Source organism: Copidosoma floridanum, unplaced genomic scaffold (genome assembly GCF_036245765.1).
Source record: "Copidosoma floridanum isolate Cflo_tuat_1 unplaced genomic scaffold, Cflo_Japanese_pri ptg000004l, whole genome shotgun sequence".
NCBI classification, from domain to species: domain Eukaryota; kingdom Metazoa; phylum Arthropoda; class Insecta; order Hymenoptera; family Encyrtidae; genus Copidosoma; species Copidosoma floridanum.
This window is the reverse complement of record NW_028321881.1, coordinates 41,225,023-41,235,711: the sequence shown is the minus strand read 5'-3', so window position 1 is coordinate 41,235,711 and position 10,689 is coordinate 41,225,023.

Below are 10,689 nucleotides of genomic sequence, written 5' to 3'. Positions count from 1 at the left end.
AATTAACAAAACAATTGTCAAACAAATCGGAGCTGTTGAAAGTTCAACCAATATTGCTTTACGTGTCGTGGGACATCAAAATCCGATTACTTTCTCAAACATGAAAGTCTGTCTCACGATCCAAGTTCCTAACTCTTCTTTTCAACTAAATCATGTCCTTGTTGTCGAAAATATGGCTTTACCTAAACAAACGTTGTCAAAAGATTTGTCAGATTATTGCAGGTTGAGAACCGGTATAGAAATCTCTCCTTTTTCAATTGTTTCGGAAATTTTAATCCTCCTACAGCATCTTACATGGGGGGAGCGTGGGAAAGAATGATTAGAATTGTCAGGGAAACTTTAGAAGTTATTTTAAAAGAAAGAGTCACAACTGAAGAAATCCTTAAAACCTTACTTGCCAAAGTTCAACATTCAATTAACTCAAGGCCTTTAACTCATGTTTCTGTCGATCCTTGTGATAAAGAAGCCCTTACGCCAAACCACTTTTTTTTGGTGCATCTTCCGGTACATTACGTTTTCAGAAATTTGAATATCAAAATACTTGTCCTAGAAAACAATGGCGGTACACTCAATTCTTAGCGGATTGTTTTTGGCGTCGTTGGTTGCACGAATATTTTCCATCATTAATACCGAAAAAAAAAAAGTGGTTAAGGACAGATTTTCACTTAAAAACTGGCGATCTAGTTTTAATTTTAGATAATCAAACACCACGAAATACTTGGAAAAAAGGCGTAATTGTAAAAACTTTCCTAGGAAAAGATAAGGAGGTTCGTGTGGCAGAAGTCAAAACTGCTAACGGACTTCTTACTCGACCAACGCGTAAACTGATTAAATTCGGTGAATCATTATAATGTGACTTTTTGTTTGAGAGGGGAGAATGTTACCAACGTATATTTGTAAATATTACCTTCTTTCTTTGTTAACTCTGCACTGTTCGTTTTTCAATATTTAAACGTATTTATTTTGCCTTTTAATTGTTAGTGTTCTATTTTCACCGGTCAAAGGGCATACAGGACCTCGAGACCTAGGCTACGTGCACGAATACGGATGCCGTATTTGGGGCCGTTTTACCTCTCTTCGGTGATTTGAATCACTATGAAGAGCCACGACATAATGATAGTCATTATGGGCGTTTTGCCATTTGAAAATAGAATAAGTAGTTGCATAGTTATGCCGTTGCCAGGCAACCTTTATTTTGTTATTTTGTCGCATGACTTCAGATCACGACACAGAGCAGAGCGCTTTGGTTCTCCTGTTTTTTTGTGCTTTTGAAATCTTCTACTGAAACAAGAATATACTCTTTTAAAAATTAAATCGACGTTTTCTTATTTTCAAAATCAAGAAACACGAAACAATTATTACGTGGATTTGCCCTCAGTCTAATCATATTGTTAAATGAGAAATGTCACAGACGTATTGTACTGTATTTTGTAAGACAACCATGTAGTAAAATGAAGAAAATTAGAAAACCGAAGTAAACCAACCATTTGTACAATGATGGGAAGCATTTTTCAATTTATTCTCAACACAGAGAGCCGCAGTTGCGCCCTTTGTGGCCGTATACTCCATAAGAAGGTTATAGTTATACAGCAAATCACAAAAAGAAAATTTAAGATTGAGTAAATACTTTTAACAAGACTACTTTTGCACAAAAATAGTGAATAAGCCGTTAGTTAGTCGTACACAAATAAAAATTAACAAGTAGTTATATCACAAATTACAAGTAGTAAAGAATAGTTTTTGTACCATGAGTGGAAATAAAAAAATATCTCGCCCATAGGCCGAGCACGTTAGTGCCCAACTTGGAAAATTTGTTTTTTAAAAACTTCTCTTACGCATAGATTGTGTAAAACATTAAACTTACGCTTACAAAAATTTTACTTGATAATTTAAACCGTTGTAAACTTCATCACTCTGTGTAAAATGTTTCTGATTTTATTTCTTGGAAAACATGAAGTTAGGCCTTCTGAAGTTTTGGTGATATTTTTAAAGTAATTAAAAGAGTGTCGTATTTTTTAAAAAAATTTTGAAAAGAAATAAATATAACGATAAGCTGAGAATGAGAAAAAAATATTGATATTGATTACTGACAAAGAATATTAAAGTTTTGATCGTTAGTGAAATCATTGTTATTTGTGGTAAGTAATGTTAGTTTTGAGTAAAATCGTTTTTGCGTTTTGCTAAAATTTATAATATTAAATTTTAAACAATATTTTATATCATGTTAAAACGATACGAAAGTAATAGTGTGCACACAACTAAGGCGAGCACAAGAAGTCCTATGGGCCTGGTCCTTTCCCTGCTGTTGATTTGTGCTACGAGGTGTAATGATAATTATAGTATCTAACTTTTCTACGTTACATTTGTATTCAAAATATTTAAAAAAAGTAGTATTCAATATTATGCCTCATTAAAATACCTTTTTGATAAATTGCTTATTTTTGGCGTTTCAGCCGTTTTAACACTTTAAACATAAAAGTTGTTTCAAAACGGTGAAAAATCATCACATATTCTTTGACCATACCGTATACTATTTGTGGATTATTTTTTTATTCGATAGTTATAAATCTTGTCGAAATACGCTTTTTTATTTGCTCTTGCATTTCATTCAAGATGGACAATACTAACAATTGAGATATAAAGATTATTCATTTTTCTAAATGAAAAATGAAACTTACAAGTCAAACATATTGCTTTTCTTTATTACCTTGTGTTTTTAAGCTCTCAAATTTAAAGATATTATCTTTATGAAGAAAAAAATTATGAGATTCCTTCCAGATGAGAAAAATTTTAAGCCTTTTTTCAGATAAGAGTGTAACATCGGTGTATCCACATTAATTGTTTTCCCCCTTTCTTCAAAACTTTCCGTGCCGATTTTATAACACTAAACGCAGGGGCCAATGTGCATCTGCAAAGAGGTGAATCACCTACAAGATTGCTTGTAGCTACGGTACTACGACTATGCATGACTCACATACATGCACGCTGGCCCATGCTGACCGGAAAAGAAATCAAATGAAATACTTTTCAAAGCGTAAAATAATAAAATAACTTAAAAGAACTAACAAATGCAAAAGGTTAACAGAGAACAGCTGCGCTGAGGTTTAATATTAGATATCAGTATATATAGATCGAGTTTAATGTTAAAAACTAGAATAACTTAGGGTTAAGACCCATATATTAAATGGGAATATTAGCAAATGCTAGAATTATTACATATGGCTAATACAACCTGTACACGTCACACCATTATACCTGTACACCATTAGCCAGCAACAATATTACATAAACCTACGAAAGCAATCTTATTGACTTTCAAAGAATTATCTGATTTTTACCATTCATGTTCGCAGGCTTATGGTTTACTGTACAACCCTTTTGTATCACGTTAACAATTTCATAAACATACTGCAAGAGCCCAAATTGTAATCTTGTTAAAAACTATCACTGTTTTAAATGTAAAGGACAACGGGAAAGTCATTTCACTTCCCCCTTTCCTGACGCAGAGATGCCGAGAGAGAGTCTGTTGTCTTGCCCCAACACGGGTAACGGAATTTCCGATTGCCCAGGGCACCCTGAGCCGACTTCCTCTCCTACGACAAACAGAGAAAACCATAGTTGACCAAATGCAACTAACATTTTGAAATACATTTTTAATTAACAATGAATGGAAACCACCGGTAAATCTAAGTAAGTTAACAATATAATAGTTCGCGATGAGCACCCCACTACTGTTTCTATAGATATACGTGTTTTAACCACAGAAACCGCTGTTGTTAATTAATCATTCATGATTATTTATTAGCCCGATCTATTCTCACGTGTACAGGTGTAACTAGCGGGAAATCCAGCAATTACTATAGTTATTAATATCCAAAATTAACTACTACTAAGACTATTATTAATACCACGAAGTACTGAACATTTATGAGTTATGATGAAATCTTGTTACTTTTGGATGTAAAAGAGAAAGGAAGGGCACGAGTACGTGAATTACCTTTCCTTCTCTTGACGCATAGAGGAGAGCAAGCCGGATGTGGGATGTGCCAATTTCTGAGTGGCTAAACTAGAGCAGTTCTAGCCAATTCGATTTTTGGCTATTGTCTTTTCTTCAAAATTTTCCCCCGGCAAGTTTTTCTGCGTTTTTCGAGCCAGCGCGTGACCGAGGTCCACTTCTCGCAATAAAAAGGCCCGGAGGCCCAGAGGAAAATCAATTTGGAGTTCGACTCGACTCGACTCGGCTCGACGATACCCTTTAAAGTAGACTAAGTAGTGAGAGTCCGCCTCTGCTACAACCTAGTCTGCTACGAATCGAGGATACAGTCGAATTTCGTTTGTCACCCTCAAACGATCAACTGGTAACCAGAGTCCGCCTCTACTGCCATCTGATCTTCTTCGAGCGTGGTTTCCGTCTACGCTGGTTCACCGCCTGTACCGAGTTTTCCTTTTTAATAAAAGTAAGTGGCAAGTTATCAGATTTCTAAAGTTTCTTTTTTCCTATCAAGTTGTTTTGCGCGAACGCCATTATTTGCCATAGTATTGGTACCCGTGAATCACCGGGAAATATAGTGTTTTTTTTTGCGCGAAAGTCATTACTCGCTATATTAGTACCCGTGAATCACCGAGAAAAATCAAGTGTTTTTGCGTGAACGCCATTACTCTCCATAGTATTGATACCCGTCGGTCACCGGAAATATTAATTTAGCCACGCGTATACCATTGCTCTCCGCGGTAGTAACACTATCTGAATAACAAGGACTGATCGGGTTAGAGCAAATACTTCTAACGATATTAAAGCATCAAAGTCAGATCGCGAGTTAACCCATCTCTTCCCCACGTAAAGCCGAGCAACGATACCCTTAATCGTGACGGTGCTGACAGTTTTTAGATCGCGAACGAGATATACGCTGCTCCTGGTAAAAAGGGAGCCACGAGCAAGTGCATCGGAATATTGCACGGCAGTCGGTCTTAGTCGCGTGAAAGCAGTCGTAGCCCCTTTTCGAGTACCGCGTCGTTAAGTTGAACTAGCCCTTTAACGCCGCGTCCCACCTACGCGCCCAGTGCGAGTCCTGAGCTATTAAGCGAAAGCTTAGGCTCGAATAGTACGTTGTGCCGACGTAACAAGAGAATTCGTCTACGTTAGCTTGCGTCTGGTGCAAAACAAGACAATCGATGGTTGTCGACAGTGTCATAAGATACTATTGTATGTTAGTAAAATTTTAGAATATAGATACATTAGTGACTTTCTTGGTTGTCTTGATTATAATTGATTAAGGCACAATGTGAGGAACTTACAAGGACATTTTTACGAATAATTTAATTTTTTCGTAGTATTTAATGTAAGTTTGAATTGAAATAAATAATGTTAACTTTTAATTTAAAAAATTAACAATTAACAATAAAAAATTTATTTATTACTTACAAAATATGCTGTTAACAAGGTTAACTTATATTATGAACTTTTCGTTAATATCTAGTGTCTTAGATTAGGTTAAATGTGATCGTGTCATAAATGATACATTAAAAAGAAATTTAGTAAGGTGCTTTGTTCAATAAACTTGAATATCCCACTTCAAGAAAATTAAATCTTTATATTATCAGTGAGCTCAGCTTAAATCAACGTTAACAAAGTCATGCTTATAGTTACAAAAATGTTATTTAGACAAGTTTTCATAAAGGAAAATATATGGCAAAGGATAACTTACGTCATTGTTAATTAGACACAACAAGAAAAAAAAGTGAGGTGGCTGAAAATATACTCAAATGCTCCATCAATAGGTTAATCAAATAAAAATATTTAAAATTTGTTTAGATATAATTTTTGTAACAGTATTCTGGTTTTTTTTATTGATTTAGTTAATTTCTCGCCATAGTGGATAAAAAATTTGATGTATCTATTTAACTATCCCTATTCTTCTATGCCTATAGCTTTACAGGTATTTTTCAGAGGACTTGCAAACAATAAATATTTTTATTGAAATATTGATAGCAAAATTGTATTTGGCATTAGTGGAAAGAAAGTCGGTAACGGTATAAGTTTATTAATTAACGTAATATGGAACGTTCAAACTATAACTTTTACTTTTGTATTACTATGATAAAAACTATGAAATCTCTAAGTTCTTTGGTTAATCATTAGCTAATAAAATAGATTTAATAACGGAATGACATCATTTATTATTTCTTCTTCTATATATTTTTTTAAGTAGATGATAACCATGAAACGGACGATATTTTGACTGTTGATTTCAGTATGTCTATCGGCAACTGGGTTTTTTTTAACCAACATATGTTACATGCAAGACATTATTGTCCGTATCGAGCCACGCCTCAATCTTATCCGAATCAAATTGTGATGGAATGTTTAACTCCAGGGTAGTTTTTAACAAAGCATTTTCATCCTCATCTTTTTCAATATTCTTGATGCCCGTAGCTTAGAAAGATATTTCACAGACCCAAACTACAAACATATTTTTTTAAATAACATTTTTTTAATCATATAAGCTTAATACGCATCTATTAAATGGTATCAAGACATATAATAGGTAGAGACTTTTATTTATATCTATTGTATGATAAAAGTTCTGGCTGAAAAAAAGCGTAAGACTTGTCGGCAAGTACTCATTTCATTTAATTTTAAAATTAAACATGACTGAATTAAATAGTTCATAAGTGGAACCAGACAAATACTTAGACAAAAAACTTCGATACTTACAATGACGTTAAGCGTATCTGGGACAAATATTGTAGAATCTATTTTCTTTACATGGGTGTCAAACAAATACACCACTGTATATTTAATTCTTGAGAAATGTAAAAATAATGAGATATTTATCCATGATTGATCGTTTCCTTACTTTGAAATTGTCCTTTAAGAGGCAAGGATCATCCTTAGATATCGGTTCAATCTCCAACTGCCTCGCCTCTTGTGACGTTTTACTAGGAGATATAAACTGGTGAACAGCCAACTTCATTCCACACTAGTTAGCAATTCCTTGTTCTAATACGTCATCCCAATCAGAACATGGTCTATTCGAATCCTCTCGGGACATTTTGATAAGAAATACTTGTGTAACATAAAATTCTTGATTAGTCAAAAGAACATAGAAATTTCGAGAATTTATATGAATATCAATGTACAAATTTCGTGTTAGTACAACATTTTATTTTCATTTTTATCGAATAAGACATAACTTAATTATACTATAAAATCACTCGTTTGGACAAATCCATGACAAGATATGGTACCTCGCAAGTTTCTATTATAAATTTGCAAAACTATTATTAGTATAAGTCTGAACGTAGAATATATGCTAAAACAACCAGGACAACGTGTATTACAAATATTGTAGAAATGACATGTTCTAGGAGAGACAATATAGATAGATAAGTATACTTTCTGATTAACTTTTACTACATTAAAAATTTTTCCTTAAGTGTCGTGAAACCATTTAAAAATTCGAAATAAACGGGCATTACTTCTTATGATATATGACTTCCTGTAAGTCAGTATTGATTATACATACCCTACTATGTCTTACCATGGTACGAAAAAAAATTGATGCAAGAAAGCTCGTGCAACTCAAAATTGATTCGTATCGGTAATATACTGGTCATCAACTGTTAAGTAAAGATGCGAGAAAAAAATATCATTAGACAGTTTATTGTTTAATAACGCTACACCTACAAGGAACATTAAATATGTATATAATTATTTAGAAAAATTTTTTACTCTATATTGTAACTTAAAATATTTAAAAAAAAATTTCTAAAGTAATTAATGAATTTATACTAGTTAAGCAAATAAAATAAAAGTCTACATACATTCACAAAGTTTTATAACTTCACATTGTAAGTTCCTGATTTGATATTCAAATGTTAACTAAATGAATAACAAGTTCTAAGGCTTTTTATGGACCCTAGAAAGAAGAAGATATTTTAGAAAGCAATTGTCGAGTATTTTGGAATGGGCATCCGTGCTCCCCTGTGGCCTTTTTTATTAAAATTGTCCTACTTGAGTTTGTTGAATGTATGTATTATGTATTATGACTTGCTTGACACGATTTTTTTTGGTGACATGCTGTCAATTTTGCACACTGATAGTTATTCACTAACTTTATTAACACATTGGAAAATCATAAAATTTCAATTCAATAAGATATTCGTATTGTTACGTACATTTTAAGAAATAAATTTTTCTTGCAATTTTTCTGTGACCGTTATACTTTTTAGAACGAAGTTTTTTACGTCGCGTACTGGGGGGGGGGGGGGCTGGAGTTTTAAAAACGATGGATTTGATGAAGCGGAAGTGGCTTACTGAAAAAGTCTCTTCCTCCTAAGTTTCCCCTAATCCCCGTCGCCCTCACCATCAATTCCTCTCACCCCACCATACATCTTCCAGCCGTCCTGCGTTACTCTCCTACACACCTTTCCCCACCATTCCTATTCATACTCCCAAGCAATTAATTTTGAACAAATTTTAATTTTCTTTTCCCAGAATAATTTTTAACTTCAAATTTTTTTTCTTCTGCAATTCTTAGAAAAAAAAAAAAAAAAAAAAAAACACCTTCCAATAAAGAAATATGAACACTTGTCCTACCGTACACGAGTTTAGTACCTTACCCACTCTGCTACGAACGCTTCCAACTTTCAGAAATCAGTTTCTTGTACTTATCGTGGGGTTCTTATTTGTAACTTATTTTTCATTTTCATATGCATTCACTGATAATACATTTAACTAATCATAAATTATTTGTTTTATTATTTTTTAAAACAAAGTTTTTTATGCCACGTGCTTGGGAGGGCTGGAATTATAAAAACGACAGGTTTCCATAAAACGGAACTCGCTTACTAGAAGTCTCTTGCTTGAAAAAAAAATTTTTTTTCTAACCAATAAATTAAGAAAAAAAAAATTTAATTAGCATATATATGATTATGTAGATTAAATCGAATAAGGTCCATTATTACGCATTAAATATTAGTATTTTATGCATTTGATGCATTAAATACCAACCGATTTTTTTTAAACCTGATGTTTTTTTGGCATTAAAATAATGCTAATAATTACTGTTACAAAAAATTATTTAATAAGTAAATAAATTATTAAAATAAACATATATAATAGAGTTAAAGAATGTATCAACGGTTTTTAAGGGCGCTTATTTCGAATTCGACAAACAGATTATGTTACAATCTCACATAATTATATAATTATAGCGAAATATTAAATTAATAATTAATAAATTATGTAAGATCATGATGTATGTATATTTCGAGTTACATATCATTTTAACGGTTTTTAAGGGCGCTTATTTTGAATTTGATAAACAAATAGTTGAAAAGGTCATTAAGTAATTATATGAAAATAAAACAAAAATTTTATTAATTGGCTAAACGATTGCAAAAAAATAAGTCAGAAAAAAAATTGAAAAAAAAAAATTAATGCAATGAAATATGAAAATAAAATAAAATGAAATTAAAAAAGACATGAACAAATACAGTGAAATAAAAAAAAAAGCGAAATAAAAAAGGAAATGAAAAAAAAAAGATTAAATAGAAAAATAAAAAAGAAATGAAATGAAGGAAGTACAAAAAGTGAAAAAATATTAATAAAATGGAATATAAGAACATAATGAAATTGTATTCATTAGATACGTTTGAAGTTTTGGTTCCAATTTACCCTCTTTCGACTTTTGTGACCCCTTAAGGCTATTTTCTGTTAACTTTGTTAAATTTTAATATATTTGTTGGCAAGGTAGTTCGACGTCCCATTGCCCTAAAGAAGACCGATGAGCTTCTTAAGTAAACTCTTTCTTGACTTAAGTTTAGAGCAATTGTAACTACCTGAATACCGTAGGGTGATCTTCTCTGGCCTGCTGCTGAAGACCCAGACTGATCGGGAAAACAATTAAAAAGTCCGAAGCTTTGGGGCTAGTTGTAGTGCTCTTTTCCAACGTCTCCTGGTATATTGCCGAAGATGTTGGGGTCTAAAGCACCTTTTTTTTTGAAGACTCAGTTGTGTTGGTAATCTATGGGGGAGAGATTAGTAGAGATTGGTTCGTGATGCTTGCCCATTACAGACTCCCGTTGGCTTAAGTTTTTTTTTCCTTTATAGCTGTTAGGTTCGCTCATTACAGACCTTGGAGAGGGTCGGTGATTTCTGGTTGAATGCTTAGAGTCGAAAGGGTAATATAGGGTCAACGGTCACCGGGGTTCCGAGCCTTGCGACGAACAACTCTGCTCGTGACGTCTGCCAGTGAATGATTGACTTGGTTAAATAGCGGCCGGCTTTACGTAGTCTTTTAGTCGACGAATAATGTTTTCGAAAATGGCAGTAAAAATGTATTTGTTGGCAAGGTAGTTAAAACTTAGGTGGCCCGTAAAAGAATCGATGAGATTGAAAGTTAAGTAATGAACGTAAATACTTATATTGGCCCTGAATAAGGCCAGTGGTGAAATTTCTAGTTATTCCTTATTATAGTTCTTGATAATAGAGAGCCAGCTGTTGCAGGTAGCTTGACTCTTATTCTCAAAGTCTGAGTACGGATACCGTACGTGAGGGAGATACACCGCTGACCAAAATATATCTCGTCTTCAGGTCGTTCCCTGGATAACCAACCGCTTATCGTTAGTCGGGAAAGTGGGCCTGGAGAATACCTTCTCTGTAGGTATGCCGTTCGAACGACAACT